Genomic DNA, 19,224 nt, shown 5'->3' with positions numbered 1-19,224 from the left:
CAACCTTAATTTATCAATGCTCAGCATACACACTATTTTTTTTCTTTTATATTTGAACTAATTCAGGACTTTGAATAATTTTAAAGCAGCCACATCAGAGAGTAAAACTGATTATCAAGAAGTTATTCCTTTGAGGAATCTGATGATAGATTTCAAAATACTTTCTCCTAAAGGACACGAAAAGGGCCTCCTTTTTTTTTTCTTCAGTGGAGACAATATTCAGATTAGAACAACTCCAACCGCAAAAGCAACTGTCTTACTGTTGGCTAATTCAAAGCACAATGCTTGGGATACAATGAATTTTCAAAAATACCCACTCCAGATATTTTTGATGCTTTTCTATGTCTAACACACTGCTTCCATTACCATGATGTACTGAAGAGGTTGGCTTGTTATTCTTCCCAATAGTTATAAATTTGATATTAAAAACACATCAATTATTTTTTAAAAGACTATAGCACTATATTACAATGTTGAAGTATGTGTTTTTGACAGTTTATAAGTGATTTTGCACTAAATGGGATGCTGTGGTGGGAGACTGGGAGGCGAAACCAAGGGACCCTATCTTGAGGTCACCTTCCCTGCCCCTAGGCAATTTATCTGTGGATCCAAATGAATTCCAATGGGCTACTTGTGCATCAGTAATGGCCCTTAGGCACCACTCCAAACCTAAGCTACATGTATGCCCCCACCCACGTGCCTAGCAGAGAGAAAAGCCAGACCTCAGTGGTCATGGGATTCTCTCTCCACATTCTTAAAATAAAGGCCCCTTTTGTTTCATATTTCTATCTCTTTAGCCTCATCAAAAATTCTATCAATAAGTAATTGCTACTATTTCTTAGCTCAACATGAAAGATGAGGAGGAAGATAGGAAGAAAACAAATGATAGGCAAAGGAGCACAGAAGCTTAGACACAATGCGTAAGCGTGCTTCTGTGTGGGGAGAGCCTGCCTAGAAGGCTGCCTGTGAGTGAGGGCAGGATGTCTGGTGGCTTCACCTGGGAGAAGCTACAGCACCTGCCACGCGCAGCAGGGGCAGAGGTGCCTACGTTAGAAAGGTAAACGCTAGGAATGAAAATTAATGAAGGGCAACATGAAGAATGAAGGTGATCAACAAAATCAATAGCTGATTATTGGGGGAAAGGGACACACACTGTAAAACAGAACCTCTGAAGAAAAATGAAGAAAGAAAAAAAAAGAGAAGTAATGTAAATTCAATGAGAGGGAGTATAGATTTAAAAGAAAACAAAAATATCATGAATGTCAATAAACTTTAAAATATAGTTAAAATTAATGAACTTTTAGAAAAATATAAATTCAAAAAAATGGCTCAGAAGAAAAGTTCTATTTTATATCATTAAAACAATTACTGTTTTTCAGTGGGTAGCTATAAATCTGTCCTATGAAAATGAACAAGATCAGCATGGTTTTATAGGCAAACTTTGAGAAGCATCTATCCACTCTAAGTAAAAAAAAAAAAAAAACTCAAAGAGGAACAATATCCAACAATTTTATGAGTCTACCATTGAAATAGTTAATTTTGTACAAGCTGAGCCCATAACCTCACAAAGTCAAAGAGTGAAAATTAGGTACAGGAGGACAGAAGAGAAATAGCTTCTGTCACCAGGAGGGGATGCCAAACCCAAACTGCCTTCTTGTCCCACTCCTATATAGATAAAGCAGAGCAGAGCTTCGTAGAGTTTTTAAAAAATCAATTACTTAGCTGGAAATTGGTTACTCTGCATTTCTAAGTTTTTCAAGCCTGGAGGTTAGAGAAGAGCTGTCAATTAACTTAGTATATTCTGCATAAGAACCTACTTCCTTGGAGGAAATGTTCTTATCTCCTCTCTAATCCTAACTTTTATCCTTTCAGTGACTTGAATTAGCTCAGTGTGTGTGCTATATGCTTTAATCTAGCCAACTCTATCTTAGACTGCTCTGACTATCTGTCTACTTACAGGCTAACTACATATAAAAAATATCTTTATTCTAATTTTTAATTCTGTATCAGAGCAGCCATTATGGTGTGGAAAGCTAAAAACATTTGAGTAAGTTTGAAAATATCAGAGTGCTATCAATAAAGTCAGAATTTGAAATTTTAAGAACAATTGCATCAAAAATTTTATTGTGCTTTAGGCATACAAAATACACATTAACACTAACTTTTACATACCACCAATATATACAAAAACATCATTTTAAATGTATAATTTAAGAGCAAATCTCATAAAACATATGTATTTTTATAGAGAATGTTTCAAACTTAAATGTAAATAAATATATTAATAAATGGAAACATGTATCATGTACTTGAAGAATCCTATTATTGTATATTTATTACCCACTAATTAAACTATAGATTCAACCTAATCACAATGAACGTACTGACAAGAACCTTCACAGAAATGGGGGAGTCCATTATGAAATCTGTATGGAATAACAAGAGGTCAAATATTGCCATAGGAGTCTTAGAGATTAAAATGTTCCAAAATATAACAAAGAGAGGATATGAGAAAGGAGAGTGGATCACAGTGTGTCTGTCTCTTTACATACACATGTATGCATACGTGTTGTGTGCATTCCAAGCATTGTAAAATGCATTGTAAATGTGTTCTGCAATGTAAAATGTGTAAATGCATAAATTTTACAATGCAAAATGTTTCACATTGTAAAATGTGTTTTACAATGAGATGTAATTTTTTTTAAACTGTAAACCTTCACCTAATGGAAACTTTTGGAAATGTGAAGAAATCTCTTCAAAAATGTTCATAGAAATACTACTTGGAATCACTCAAGTTTGTTTGTTGTTAGTTTGTTTGTTTGCACACTCAGTTTTTTAAAAACTGAACTGGAAACAACTTAAATGTCCGCCAAATAGAAAATAGATACAATTTATTTATAAGGTTTAAAACATGGTGTACTTTAATCCAAACTAGCCATATTTCAAGTATTTAACATTACCAGTGGCTAAAGTATTGAACACCAAAGTACAGAGTAGTTCACAGATTTAAATAATAGGATAAAGGGAACTTCTCTTATGTGTAGACAGATATACATGGAGCTCCCAGGCATATTAGTCAGTGTGAAAATATATAAAACAGTAGGTACAGCATGATCTAATGGGCTAAGCATATGGAAAATACGTACTTTTTCCTGGAAAAATAATAAACTGTTAAAATAATATTTTTGAAGAAAAGACCTAGAGATTGAAAACCCAGTATTATTCTCTTTTTATACTTCTGTGAAATGTGTTACTATTTTAAAGCATATATTTATATTAGTTTTACTTTGAAGAAGACAATCAGTTAATGAGCAAAGCATATTCGCAGTGAAAAAAATGATTTAATAACAACTTCTTATGTTAGCCGTATCAAAGGAGAACCATACTGACATGTATCATGCCGACTAAGAACTGTTTATTTTGGAATGTTTTGCTCATGCACATTTGGGGAGCAGTTGAACTTGGGGCCTCTGCACTGAGCTATGTCCCCCGCCCCGGGCCTTTTTTACTTTTCTGTTTTTTATTTGAAGCAGGGTCTTACTAACTCACTATGTTACCCAAGCTGGACTCAAAATTATGACCCTCCTGCACCAGTTTCCCAGAGTGCTGGGATTACAGGTGTGTTACAGCGTGCCGGTTTATAATTGTTTTCATATATAGGTATCTCAGATGGACACAGTTATTCCTTTCCCTGTGAGTACTGTACATTTCTCAACACTGCAACCACTGATCTAACTGTAGATGGATAAAGGATTAGGGAATTATAAAATTTGTGGCTTGTGGTTTCAATGACTTTCTATCAAAGTACTGGTATACAAGAGATGCCCTTGATCTACACTCCCTGGGAACCACCAAATTACTAGTGCTACGAAAGAAGAAAGTGAATGTACAGCTGACCTAATTTGCTCCTGTGTGCTATTTGTGATCACTGCTCCTTGGAAGTAGATCTAAAACAACTTACATGAAAACCATGCATTAAAGTGTTTTCTATGGGCTTCGTCAGTGTTGCCAGTTCATATTCCAACATCTATATTTCTTTTTGGAAAATCAGGACCATATAGTCCCATCTATACTTTTGACTCCTGTCTTTCATATACCCTTAGGATCAACAGAATTGTGTTCAGAAATCCCTCCTGGACACTCATTGTGTTTATTTGCTATTGGAGAGGAAACTATAACCCTTTTGGGGTGTTCTTTTCTACTCCACCTCTCTAATAACGTTGGTTATATGATCTCTAATGGGTGGTACAATTTTAGGGGAATGAAAAATGATCTCCACTTCATCATCTGTTGACATTACACCACAAACTCCAAACATAGAGCATCTTACTCCCTTTCTTTCTCTTCCCAAAACAAAATGAAAATTTATTCTTAGCTTTATCATCATCAACCTATTCCATAAGGCTCCTACTGCCAAGCTTGAACACAGCTTTTAGAGCTCCTGACTCTGGACACGTGTGGTGCTCATGTGATCTGAAGAGGACAGTAGAGGCCTGAAGCCAGGTGGTCCTGAGGCTGCAGTTGACAGGATTGGTGGAGAAGCCACAGCCTTCTACTATCATACACCTCTAGCCATGACCTGATCAGGAGAGCATCAAAGATTCCATGAGTTCTTTCAGTATCTAATGAATACATTCAAAAATCTGTTTTGCCTTTGTAACCTAATAGGCTTTATTTTATGCTGTATTCTTATCATCTGTAATTATATCAAGTAGAAGTTAAGACCATTATTGACAGTGGCTCATTCTCAATAGTTTATGATTCAGGAAATTTAGATTTAGGCCCGGGAACTGGCATTTTATCAAATACACAGTTAACACTTGTTTACATTAAAGTTTAAGAACAATTTGTAATCCTTCAGTGAATTCCATACAACTTCATTTTAAAATCTTATTTTACCATTTATGTTACACTTTACAGTACAGTTCTTCACAAATGCTAGCATCATTAACTTATCTCCTTTTAAAATAGTTTTCCCTAGGGCTCTGACAGTCCTATCTCTCTGATTACTAACCCTAGTTTTGGCTGTAAACTAGAGGCAGCAGAGTGAAGTGGAAGACATATGCTGGCCTTTGGAACCAAACTCCCTGGGCCTCAATTTCACATTAACAATTTAAAAAAGAATTAAGATATGTACATAGGCTAAGTCCCCACCATGAGTCATTGTCTACTCCAAGCACATACTGGTAGCATAATTTCCATCTTTTTTCATGCATACATCTTATAATCTGAGCAACTACTTTGAAGATAACAAAATGCAATATATTAACCACTGTTAATGTTATGTTATTTTGAAATCTGTATCAACATTTTTGTTCTTTTTTAATTTTAAAATACAAAAAAAGCATATTGGTAAAAATTAAAAATAAATTTTAAAAATAATGTATTTATAGTGGACATGAGGATTCGTGAGAGAACCTAAGTGAGTAACTGAGCAGGTGATGCACGCTCAATACATCCCTCCACCATAGTCAGCTCTAATAGGTCTTTGAATGACAAGGACACCAACCATCTTGCTTATTTCCATATTTCAGGTGAAGAAGGAAGGAATCTGAGCTCTGCCTGTGTGGAGAGTAAGTATAAATGGAAAGAATAATAAAGAAAAGATTAGAGAACTCTCCTGATGCAAACACTGAGCTCCAATAAAATAAAAGGAATTTTAGTGAGCTATAGATGTTAACAATACTTTAAAATGACTTTAAACACCAGATGATTTAACACTGACAGAGCTGCTGTTATGGCTGGCATCTAGATACCCTCCCCCAAGCCTCTTGTAGTCATAGGGTCCAGCTTTTCAGAGGTGGCTGGATTTAGACTGTGTGGTGCCAGGATAAATGGTTCATGATTCGTACATCAGTCCACTGAGTGGTTTGGCAGGGCAGGTAGCCTGCATACAATACAAAGGTCAAAAAGAGTCTTATCTTTCTCCTTTATTGGCTTTGCTATCTTCTACAGCCATGAACTATTGCCCCTCTGCCATGTGCCACCCCAACTTGGAGCCAACCAATTATGGACAGAAACCTCTACAAACTGTGAACTAAATAAACCTTTTCTCCCTTAACTTTCGGCATTGAGTATTTTGTGAAAGCAACAAGAGAAAAGTAATTAACACAGTTGCTATACATAAAACTTGGGGCCAAAATGAGTAGTGTATAAACAAGATGCTCTAGTAATCACCACAACTTGTTGTCTATATAAGAAAATCAAAGAAAAAAATAAAGATTAACAACTTATTACTGACAGTCAGTGATTATTAAAATAACTGGAAAACAATCATTATGTGTCATAAAGGCAAGCAACCACAAATACATACACATTATGTGTGTGAAAAAATAAAGATAGCCCAAATAAATAAATAGTAGAGAAATAAAGCAGGTCACAAATCTCTGTAAAAGCCAAATGTTCTATTTATTACTCCTGGTAGGTTAGTGAGGAATTTCAAAATAAGTTGAAAGGAATTATTAACTTAGCTCAAGGGCTTAAAACTACAGATAGTTTCATCAAGTCCATCAATATTTCCTTTCATTTTGCAGATCTCTAACTGCAAGAACCAGAAGAATGAAAAAAATGAGGCAGGTATTTAGAGAAGCAATGTAATCAGTTATCTTTAAAGGGAAGTATTTCTTCCATGTAACCTTCTAGAAAGATGATGCAAATTCTCTCCATCAGCCTAACTCAACACAGTGAGCGATGCCTCCTTTAAGCCTCAGTTTCCTCTTTTGCACAGCAATTACAACAATCCACACTTCAAAAACGTGCAGAAAGCACATCCAAAAGTAGCTGGCCCATGTCCATGCTCCTGCTGGCTTTCCTCTACTGCAAGCACGCCTCGGATCACAAAATGTCTAAATATAGGACTGGTGCTTACAGTTCTCTCTTGAAACAGTTTCAGAGTGGTGTCTGGGCAGAACAAATCCATGTGCTCTATTTCTTAATGCACGATTTTAAAAAGGGTGTAGGTAAAATAGCAGTTATTGCAGTAGACTTCCAGTTATTTGCCCCTTTCTCTTCTCATCATAATACACATTAACTGAGTACCTGTAACCAGTTCAGCTGAATAGACTAAAGCCCCGGGAGGTCTAAATTGCACACCGTATTTAACACAGACATTTGATTATACTGTATCCTGGCATAATTTGTATTTATCTTTCCTAGATTCTTTCAGTTTCACAGAGCTCTGAATACATAGTTGTAAATAATAAGGACATTATTATTATTGCTTAAAATATTTTTCTGCCATTCTTATCTGAGACCAAATATTTTACTATAGATCACTGAGAAAGACTACACTTTTTTCATTGTGTGTGCATGCATGTGTGAATGTGTGTGTACATCTTGATATGAACAGCTTAAGGTCATCTTTTTTCTACTCTCTACCTAGTATTATGCAAAGACAGTGAATTTTTCATTTCAGCTATTATGTTTTTCAGCTTTAGAGGTTCCACTAATTTATTTTTTTAAATCTACTTTTCTTATCAGAATCTTCATGTTTTCCTTTGAGTCTTTGAACTTTTTATAATCCTCTTTTAAAGTCCTTGTGTGGAGCCTGTTTAGCTGCCGCGCCTGGCCACAGGTCTGCAGAGGAGGAGCTGGGCAGATCTGGGGTGCCCTCACTGGCCTCTCTGCGTGTCTGGAGGACTCTGGATTTCTGCGCCCAGACTGCTGGAGTTCCCTCAGGCTTCCAGGTGCAGTGAAGGAGAGAGGTGGGTTTAAGGCTTCCACATCAGCCTCCCCATTCCCGGCTTCATTTGGAGACCTGCTGAGCTCCCAATAGGTGGGCTGGTCCACACTACCAGCCTAGCCCAGCCTGTTTAGCTGCCGCGCCTGGCCACAGGTCTGCAGAGGAGGAGCTGGGCAGATCTGGGGTGCCCTCACTGGCCTCTCTGCATGTCTGGAGGACTCTGGATTTCTGCGCCCAGACTGCTGGAGTTCCCTCAGGCTTCCAGGTGCAGTGAAGGAGAGAGGTGGGTTTAAGGCTTCCACATCAGCCTCCCCATTCCCGGCTTCATTTGGAGACCTGCTGAGCTCCCAATAGGTGGGCTGGCCCACACTACCAGCCTAGCCCAGCCTGTTTAGCTGCCGCTCCTGGCCACAGGTCTGCAGAGAAGGAGCTGGGCAGATCTGGGGTGCCCTCACTGGCCTCTCTGCGTGTCTGGAGGTCTGTGGATATCTCTGCAACCAGGGAGGGTCCACAGGTTCCTGAAGCACTGCGGCCTGTGGTGAGTACCCTAACCCGGCTGCGATTGAAGAACTGTGGAGCTTCCAAGGGGCAGGTGGGCGCACAGTGTCCCTGAGGCCCAGCTTGTCTGGAACTGCGGAGTTCTGAGCAGGCAGAGGAGGGCCACTGGTTCTGTAGGCCTAATGGCTTGGAGTAGCGCAGCGCCAGAGTCCCAGTAGCTCCAAACATAGAAGGGGATTTTCAACAGATCCTGAGGAAGCTTTCAAGTAACACTTGAAACACAGAAATATAGGAAAATGACAAAACGAAAGACCAAATTACAACCTCAAACCTCCAGCCCATCTCAAGAAACCCTAGGAGCGATGTATATAGAAGAAAATATATCCCATCCACCTCATATATTGGACACAATAGCCACTGAAATTGACAAGCAACTCCAGGAAGCTTTAAAGAAATTCAAACTCGAAATAATCTCCCAGATAAAAGAAGAAATGATAAAAGAAATGAAAGAGATTCTAAATATATCTAAAGAAAGCACAGATAAAAAATTGGAGGAACTAAACAAAAAGATAGAATCCGTAGACGAGCAATATAAGAAACAAACAGAATACATAATGCAGATGCACAGAGATATACAGGAAATAAAAAACTCCACTGAAAGTTGTAAAAGCCGCCTTAATGAAAGTGAAGATAGAATTTCAGACCTTGAAGACAGGATTGCAGCTAGTGAACAGGAAAGGAAAGATCTTTTGAAAATAACAAGGAACCAGGAAACAACAATTCAACAACTGCAAGACGATGCAAAGAAGAATAACATAAGAATGATAGGGATTAATGAAAGAGAGGGAGACAACATGAAGGATGTCAGGAGGATATTTAGAGAAGTAATAGCTGAAAATTTCCCAAGCATGAGATCAGAAACTGACATCAGGATCAGTGAAGCATATAGAACTCCAAACAGTCATAACCAAAATAAAACTACACCCAGACATATAATAGTCACCATCCCAGAAATCCAACACAAGAATAGATTATTAAAAGCTGTCAGAGAGAAAAGACAAATCACTTATAAAGGAAAACCTATCAGAATCACAGCAGACTTCTCAGCACAAACGATAAAGTCAAGAAGAGCATGGAGTGAAGTATTCCAGATCCTAAAGCAAAATGATTTCCAACCAAGACTGATATATCCTGCAAAACTATCATTCAAAATAGATGGTGCAATACGATACTTCCATGACAAAGAACAGCTGAAGAACTTCATGAACACCAAACCAACCCTGCAAAAATATTGAAAGACAGTTTACATACACAAAGGAAAAAACCACTAAGCAAAGCAAATAATTAAACAGAACAGAAAGATAAAGATGCAACAGCAGAGAGATAACATTCCTACAATTAACCAGCATTTAACAGTAATAACCATTAATGTAAATGGTCTCAATGCACCAATCAAAAGAAACAGACTAGCAGAATGGATCAAGAAACAAAATCCCACCATATGCTGTTTACAGGAAACCCATCTAACCCAGAAGGATACTCACAGACTGAAAGTCAAAGGATGGAAAACAATTCTTCATGCAGCAGGAATCCAAAAAAAGGCAGGAGTAGCCATTCTATTTGCAGACAACGTGAACTTTAAACCAACAATGACCATAAAGGACAAAGAAGGTCACTACATACTCGTAAGGGGAAAACTCCAAGAGGAAGAGATAACTATCTTAAATATATACGCACCAAACTCCAGAGCACCCAGTTATATAAAACAATTATTAACAGAAATGAAAACTCAAATTATCAGTAACACAATTGTAACAGGAGACCTTAATACACCACTGACACCAAGGGACAGATCAACCAGACAGAAAATGCGCAAAGAAATAACAGAACTGAATCACACCTGTGAATAAATGGGTTTGATAGACATATACAGAATGTTCCACCCAACAACATCAGAATACACATTCTTCTCAGCAGTACATGGATCATTTTCTAAAATAGACCATATATTAGCTCACAGAACATATTTCAGCAAATGCAAAAGAGTTGAAATCATCCCTTGCATATTATCGGATCATAGCGCTCTGAAATTAGAAATTAATGACAAAAGATACTGCAAAAATTCCGCAAACACATGGAAACTAAATAAGACACTCTTGAGTAATCAGTGGGTCACAGAAGAAATTAAAGAAGAAATTAAACAATACCTAAAAGAAAATGAAAATGCAGATACAACTTACCGGAATCTGTGGGATGCAATGAAAGCCGTTCTGAGAGGAAAATTTATTGCACTGAGTTCCCACATCAGGAAAACAGAATGAATACAAATAAATAACTTGATGCTACACCTCAAACAGCTAGAAAAAGAAGAGCAAGTCAAGCCCAAAGCCAAAAGAAGAGAGGAAATTATAAAAATCAGAGCAGAAATCAATGCAATAGAGACTAAGAAAACAATCCAAAGAATCAACGAATCAAAGAGTTGGTTCTTTGAAAGAATAAATAAAATCGATAAGCCCCTAGCCAACCTTATTAAAAAAAGGGAAGAAAAAGCTCAAATTCATGCAATAAGAAATGAAAAAGGAGAAATCACTACAGACCCAATAGAAATACAGAGGATCATCAACACCTATTTCGAGAACCTCTACTCTCAAAAGTTTGATAACACAGAAGAAATAGACAGATTCTTAGAAGCATATGAAGTACCAAAGCTAGATCAAGAGGATATAAAACTGTTGAATAACCCAATCTCTGCTAATGAAATTGAAAATGTAATTAAGTCCTTACCCACCAAGAAGAGCCCAGGCCCAGATGGATTCACTGCAGAATTCTACAAGAAATATAAAGAAGACCTAATGCCGACACTCCTCAAACTATTCAATGAAATTGAAAGGGAAGCAATCCTTCCTAAGTCATTCCTGGAAGCAAATATTACTCTAGTACCAAAACCTGAGAAAGACCCAACTATAAAAGAGAACTATAGACCGATCTCCCTAATGAACACAGATGCAAAAATCCTCAATAAAATATTGGCAAATAGGATCCAGCAAATCATCAAGAAGATTATACACCATGACCAGGTGGGATTCATCCCAGGAATGCAAGGATGGTTCAACATACGCAAATCAATAAATGTAATCCACCATATCAATAAAGCCAAAAATAAGAATCACATGATCATCTCTATAGATGCAGAAAAAGCCTTCGATAAGGTCCAACAATTATTCATGATAAGAACTTTACAGAAAATTGGAATAAATGGTCTTTACCTCAATATAATAAAGGCCATTTATGACAAACCAACAGCCAGCATCATACTAAATGGCCAAAAATTGAAAGCCTTTACTTTAAAATCGGGTACAAGACAAGGATGTCCTTTATCACCACTCCTATTTAATATAGTACTGGAAGTACTAGCCAGAGCAATTAGGCAAGAAAGAGAAATAAAAGGGGTAAAGATAGGAAAAGAAGAAGTTAAATTATCATTGTTTGCAGATGACATGATACTCTACATAGAAGACCCCCTAAACTCCATTGAAATACTTTTAGATACAATAAATAAATTCAGTAATGTGGCTGGATACAAAATCAATACTCAGAAATCAATAGCATTCCTATACACGAACAACAAAATTACAGAGAGGGAAATAAGAGAAACTGGACTATTCACATTAGCAAGCAAAAAAATGAAATATTTAGGAATTACTCTTACGAAAGAAGTGAAAGACTTATACAGTGAAAATTATAATACACTGAAAAAGGAAATTGAAGATGATCTCAGAAAATGGAAAGACATCCCTTGCTCATGGATAGGAAGAACAAACATTGTGAAAATGGCCATTCTCCCAAAACTGTTATACAGATTCAATGCAATCCCAATAGAAATACCATCAACATACCTTATAGATCTAGAGAAATCACTCCTAAATTTCATCTGGAACCAGAAGAGACCTAGAATCGCAAAGGCAATTCTAAGCAGCAAAGACAAAGCAGGAGGCATCACAATCCCTGACTTGAAGTTATACTACAAAGCAACAGTAGTAAAATCAACATGGTATTGGAATCAAAACAGAGCTGAAGATCAGTGGAATAGATTAGAAGATACAACCACAACTACGAACACACTCAACCACCTTATTTTTGATAAAGGAGCCAAGCAGGTTCACTGGAAGAACGACAGTCTCTTTAATAAATGGTGCTGGAAAAACTGGCTCTCCATTTGCCGAAAACTAAAGCTAGACCCATGTCTATCACCATGTGCTAAATTAAAATGTAAATGGGTCAAAGATCTGAATATTAAAACAGAAACACTAAATCTATTGGAAGACAAAATAGGTAGAAACCTTGGAGACATAAGAGTAGGTAAAGAATTCATGAACAGGACTCAAACCGCACGGGAAATACTTCCCAGAATCAATAACTGGGACCACTTCTTATTAAAAAGTTTCTGCATGTCAAAAGAAATCTCCAGCATAGTGAAAAGAAAACCCACAAACTGGGAAAAGATTTTAGTGAACTCTCTCTCAGACAAGGGCCTCTTGTCTAAGAATTAAAGAAACTCAGACCTCCGAAATTCAAAGATCCAATCCAAAAATGGGCATCTGAGATGAATATGCAATTCTCAGATGAAGAAATACAAATGGCAAATAAATACATGAAAAAATGCTCATCATCATTGGTCATTAGAGAAATGCAAATTAAAACCACACTGAGATACCATCTCACTCCTGAAAGAATGGCCAGGATCAAGAAAACCGACAACAAATGCTGGAGAGGCTGTGGGGAAAAAGGAACTCTCCTGCACTGCTGGTGGGAGTGTAGACTGGTACAGCCTTTGTGGAGATCTGTCTGGAGATTTCTCAAAAAGTTGGGACTGGAAATCCCATTTATTCCAGCTATTCCACTTCTAGGCATATTCCCAGAAGAACTGAAAGCATCATACCACAGTGATATATGTGCACCTATGTTTATAGCAGCACAATTTGTAATCGCCAGATCTTGGAAACAACCCAAGTGCCCATCAACTGAGGAATGGATAAAAAAGTTGTGGTATTTCTATACAATGGAGTATTATTCAGCTATAAAGAAGGATCACATTGAGATATTTATCAATAAATGGGCACAGCTTGAGACCATACTCGTAAGTGAAATAAATCAATCTCGCATGTGTGAATACCGAATAGTTTCCCTAATGTAAGTAATGATTCAAATATATAAAAATATGTGGTAATCATGATTCCCCATTAGGTGGCCTTGAAGCCTTATAAAGTTTTCACTCATTAATTAGAAAGGCTTTATTCTGGGCTTCTTGATATGAAAATATTTGAAGCTAGAGTATATGAAGTTTTACCCAAATATTTCAAGGAAAAAGACACTATGGTAACTACTATTAAGTCAGGTTATAAGGTGGTGAAGTACTAGGTTATTGAAACAGTCATGCTGTGACCTCTATTGTTATATTGTTATGTCCTGTTTTATCTCAATCTCCCCCTTATTGTTTCAAAAAAAAATTATTTAGTCATTTCTTATGTTTGTCTTAATTAAAGAAAAAATTCAAAAAAATTAGGATATATAAATAGTAACTCTTTTCGATTTCCTATTAACTTGTTTTGAAGTCCTGTAGTACTCCCACGATCTTGTTTTGACTGATTAGACTCTGTTCCATTCTATATGATAGTATCAAGTTTGAAGACATAGGCAACTACTTTGAAGACAATAAGATTCACTAAGATACCCATTCTGGTTTGACTATTGTCTTCTTTGGAAGTCCTGTAATGTTTACAACGCCTAAGTTTTATTGGTCTTGTTCTCTACTGTTTTGTCCAACTTTATAATATCTAATAAGATAGACAATTCTTTTTAAGGAAACAAGGGACAACGTTGATAACCATTGTTGATAAACTTGTACTCTGTTCTACACCATGTGCTACGTCTATCCTTGGTATTGACTGACAGCTTTGTTTTGCCATATTTGACTGTATTCTTCCCCCCCCCAAAGAAAGTAATAAGCACTGAGGAGTAATAAAATCCAAGATGTGTAAATTTTGTTGTAAAAAAGAGAGGGAAAAAAAAAAAAAAAAAGAAAAGGAGCTCTAACGGATATAACAGCAAGTGTGTTTGGGGGTGTTAAATAGCTGACTTTATCAATGTTTTTGGAACATTGAACACAGCTGTTTGCAGTCTCCCTGTTTGAATGTCCACCTTGTGTTCTTTGATACTGTGATTTGAGGAACTATTTTCAAGAAAATAGTGTGTAATCTACTAGCAGGTAATTTCTTACTGTTATGGTTTTTTGTTTTGTTTTGTTTTGTTTTGTTTTGTAGTTCTGTATTGCGTGTACCCTTACGCCACTTTGGTTTGTTTTGTGTTTTTCTCTTTTTCCTCTTAAATAAAAAAAATAAAAATAAAAAAATAAAGTCCTTGTGTGATCATTCCATCACACTTGCAATTTCTGGGACTTTTTTTTTCACTAGGAATCAAACTCAAGACTTTGTGCTTGCCAGGCAGGTTCTTGTACTGCTGATCTATATCCCTGGTTCTGGGACAGTTCTTGTTAATGTGTTTTTCACCTGGTTATAGGTAGGGAGCCATGCGACAGCCCCATTGCTGCCTCCCTGTCTCTCTCCTAAGGGCATAATGCGTCTGCCTACATTAACCATAATCCTCTCCTGCTTACGTCACATACCCAGACGTGACGATGACCCTGTTGTATTCATCCCCGTAGTCTCTTCCTGAACCACCAGCCCGCCCTTGGCCTATAAAAGCTGTAATCACTTCTGGAATAAACGGGGCTTGATTGGATTCTCTCGACTTGCCTCAGTCTCTCTGTCTGTCTCCCCCAGGTGTTTATTTAATCCCTGTTCCCCCTCCAGGTACACCCCACGGATTGATCCGTGGGCTGGATGAAGTGGCGCCCAGCATGGGGGCTCCTGGCACGGGGGAGTCAACGAGGGAGCCGTTCAAAAAAGCCGGCTGAAAATGAAAGCAAATTGAACCAAAGACCGCAGCGAAAAGTAAAAACAAACTAAATCAAAGACTAAGGCTAAAAGCAAAAGTACATTAAATTAAGGATCGAGGCCTGCGCGGACAACTGCCCAACATCCCGCCCGAGTCACAGTGAGTGAACGGCGACCCATTCCCTTTCCCGGACATGGATCAAGCTTTGAACGAACACAAATTGTTCATGGGAGGCCTTATAAAGGCATTCAAGACAAGAGGGGTAAGGGTTAGAATAAAAGAATTATTGCAGTATTTTCAATTTATTCATAAGGTTTGCCCTTGGTTCCCTCTAGAGGGTTCTATAGATACCAAGAGGTGGAAAAAAGTAAGAGATGCTTTAAAAGATTATTATAGGGTTTTCGGTCCGGAAAACGTTCCGGTGACCACCTTTGCATATTGGAATTTAATCCCTGAGTTGCTTGCCCAGTGGCATTCAGATCCTAAGATTGAGGAGACAGTCGCACAAGGCCCTCCAAGCTACACAGCCTTATAGTGCCCCTAAGATGGTGCCTGCCTCCAGCAGGCCTCATGGCACTCTTAAAATGGTGCTTGCCTCACTTCTGCCACATCAGCGTGGGTCCCTCCCCAAAATTGCGTTTCCGGTGACGGAAACAAACGTACCTCCCCAAGACGGTGCTGCACAGCCGCAAGATGGCATGAGCACCACGCCGCTAGCTCCGCAAGTCATTAGGACTTATACGTCATTCACAGTGGCAGCTTTAAAAGAATTAAAGACAGTGGTTGCCCAATATGGCCTTACAGCTGCTCTCACTCTTGCTGTTTTAAATTCTCTGGCTGATGGCTGGCTCACACCTACAGATTGACAAAGATTGGCCTGAGTGACTTTATTGGGTGGGGATAATCTTTTGTAAAAATCGGAAAATACAAAAATTGCAAAGAGACCGCCAGGCGTAATACACAAGCTAGAAATGGGTGGGACCTTAATATATTAATACTGAAAGATGCCTATGCTGGCAAAAAGGCCCAAAAGCAATTTAAGGGTGATATGAATTCCTCTCTCGGAGCATTAAGCAGGGGCTGGGAATTTAGCTCAATGACATAAGTGCCTGCCAACCAAGCACAAGGTTGTGAGTTCAGTCCCCAGGGCTGGAGATTTAACTCAGTGGCACAGGTGCCTACCTGACAAAAGGCTGTGAGTTCCATCCCTGGTACCATTGACATTAAAACTGCTTGTCAGCAAGGCCTTGCTATGGCTGCTGCCTTGCAAGGATTTACAGTTAAGCAGTTGTTATCTCAAAAGCATAAACAAAACTGTTTTACCTGTGGAGAGACTGGTCATTTTACAGAAAAGACTCCAGAGGTGGAGATTCCAATGTCAATTAGTTTGACTCATTTAACTGATCAGAGTGATATTGGTCTAGTCTCAAGTTTAATTTCAGCATATGTAAGGATGGGGACAGCTGCTAAAAGGAGAATGAGAGACACTATGGTAGTTACTATTGTCTTCCCCAATGTCAGATCTTAAAAACCTGAGAAGCCTTCATCATCCTGTAATGTTTTGATTAGTTCTATAATATGCAGTATGTATTTAATGTGAGTAAAGATGGGGACAACTGTTTGGAGGAAACTAGAGACAATTAGATGAACAATGAAGATCTCCAGCAGACTTGCTTTAAAATCTGTATTTCTTTAAATCTTTTTTTAAACAACCGTTTGTTCTGTTTTGATATGTTTGGTCTTGCCTTCTTTGAGATGGAAGGCAAGTGTGTGGGACTCATAAACATGTTAGTGGGTTTTTGTTGGATCGTTGGGCGGAGCTGTTGGCAGTGTCACTGTTTGAATGTCACTTTACATACTTTGGTTTTTATAGCCTGAACAGCTATTTCTAAGATGACAATATGTAACTTATCAACTGGTGATTTCTTACTGTTTATTTTTCTGTAATTCTGTATTAAGATCACTATAAAACAAGCCAGACAGATAATAAAAAATTGCCCTTCTTGTGCCGTGCACCTCCCAATTCCACACTTTGTGGTTAATCCTAGAGGATTTATCCCCAATGCATTATGGCAAATGGATGTCACCCACATTCCTGAGTTTGGCAATTTTTAATATGTTTATTTAACTATAGATATCTTTAGTGGTTTCATTTATACCTCTCTCCAGGCTATGCTAGTTCTGCCTTTGCTCGTTTCTGTCAACATCTTAATATTGATCATATAAAAGGCATACCTTATAACCCTCAAGGTCAAGGCATACTTAAAAGGGCACATCTCTCCCTAAAACTCACTATTGGTAAAATGAAAAGGGGGTAATGGTACCACAAGGAGGACACCTAAAAATATTCTATCTCATGCCTTATTCATCCTTAATTTTTTAAATTTGGATGCTTCTGGACAGTCAGCAGCCATGCATTTTTGGCATACTGAAACACAAAACAATTTGCTTCTGTACTATGGAGAGACGCCCTGACTAATTCATGGCATGACCCTGACCCCATTCTCATATGGGGACGCAGTTCAGTATGTGTTTACTCTCAATAAGACAGAGAGGCTAGATGGCTCCCTGAGCACCTTGTAAAACAAGTAGACAGTTCTTCAAAGACCCCATGTGACACCCAAGAATAATGTCATTTCCTGAGGCACAACCCCCTGTGCTCTCTTACAGATGACACAACTCCTCGAAACCTTATGCTGCCTACTCAGCCTTCTCCTCAGATCATACCACACCCATGGTGGATTTAGACCCCTGCCAAACAGACTACAACTGCTGACAGCCATGCACAGAACCCCCTGTGAGTGTGGAAGAGGCTCTTCTAGGTCTGGAGGAACATAAATCAGCCAAATAGACTGCATCTGGTGTTATGCGAGGCAAGCTCCAAGAAATAGAAGAATGACTTCAACAGCAACAACAACAAATGGCTGCCAACCCCTTCTCCTCGATGTGTGTGTTGGGGGGAACTTTTCCCTTACCTAGCTCCCCTTTTGAGTCCCCTAGCTGCCCTATTGCTTCTCCTTTCTGTGAGTCCTTGTATTTTTCAGAGGATTATGACGCTCATTAATAACCAGATAGACACGTTTACAGCAAAGCCCATTTAGATACACTATCATCAGCTGGAGATGGCAGATCAACCAACCTACCGGGAAGGAATTCCCACGAATGGCCCATATGACGATGCGGCCTAACTGCCATTGGGCAATGGACAGGCAGTCAGAGACGGGCAACTAGGACATGCATGTTAACTCCATCGGCCGCCTAAGGCAGGCGCAGGACCAACTGCTGTCCTGCAAGCCCATGACGGGTAAGGCCTGGTTGGGTTCATGTAATGAGGTCCTTGACCTAAGACAGATGCTGTCCTCCCAGGGCCTGCCATACTCCTAATTAAATAATGTAGAAAGGGAGGAGATATAGGGAGCCGTGCGAGAGCACCATTGCTGCCTCCCTGTCTCTATCTCCTATGGGCACAATGCATCTGCCTATATTAACCATAATCCTCTCCTGCTTACATCACATACCTGGATGTGACAATGATCCTGTTGTATTCATCCCTGTAGTCTCTTCCTGTCCCTCCAGCCTGCCCTTGGCCTATAAAAGATGTAATCACTTCTGGAATAAATGGGGCTTGATTGGATTCTCTTGACTTGCCTGAGTCTCTCTGTCTCCCCCATGTGTTTATTTAATCCCCGTTCCCCCTCCAAGTACACCCCACAGATTGATCTGCGGGTCAGATCAAGTTATAGATCACATTTTTCCACTTCTTTGAAATTATGGTAACTTTGGATTGTATCCTGGAATATCTGTTTATATCACTGAAAGTTTCACCATCACTGATCTACAGTGAAGTGGTACTTTTTGGTAATTGTTCTTTGTAAGAAATGCAATGAGGTGATTTCTTATAGTTCTAAACCTGTTCAAATCTGGCTTGGGAATGGAGGTGGTTAAAAGAGGAACAGATTAGAACAACACACACCAGTTTCCTAAATTTAGTATGTGCCATAGTCCCTTTATATTCCCACTTAGGCAATCATATTGATTAGGCATAAAATGTTCTAATTCCACAGGAGCAGGTTTTATGGAACCTAGGAGAG

The 19,224-nt window shown here is 38.5% G+C and overlaps 1 long non-coding RNA gene across 1 annotated transcript; it reads left to right on the top strand.

Annotated features, from left to right (window-relative positions):
• The first annotated feature begins 14,609 nt into the window (after positions 1 to 14,609).
• Positions 14,610 to 18,776, top strand: LOC134471802 (uncharacterized). Its single transcript, XR_010041472.1, has 2 exons — positions 14,610 to 15,395; positions 17,804 to 18,776. It is a non-coding gene; the product is annotated as an uncharacterized LOC134471802 (long non-coding RNA).
• Positions 18,777 to 19,224: the final 448 nt, after the last annotated feature.

The sequence above is a fragment of the Cavia porcellus genome, unplaced genomic scaffold, assembly GCF_034190915.1.
Source record: "Cavia porcellus strain 051 isolate PalLab524CR breed Dunkin Hartley unplaced genomic scaffold, mCavPor4.1 scaffold_1, whole genome shotgun sequence".
Taxonomy (NCBI): domain Eukaryota; kingdom Metazoa; phylum Chordata; class Mammalia; order Rodentia; family Caviidae; genus Cavia; species Cavia porcellus.
This window is presented reverse-complemented; position numbering and strand designations above follow the sequence as displayed.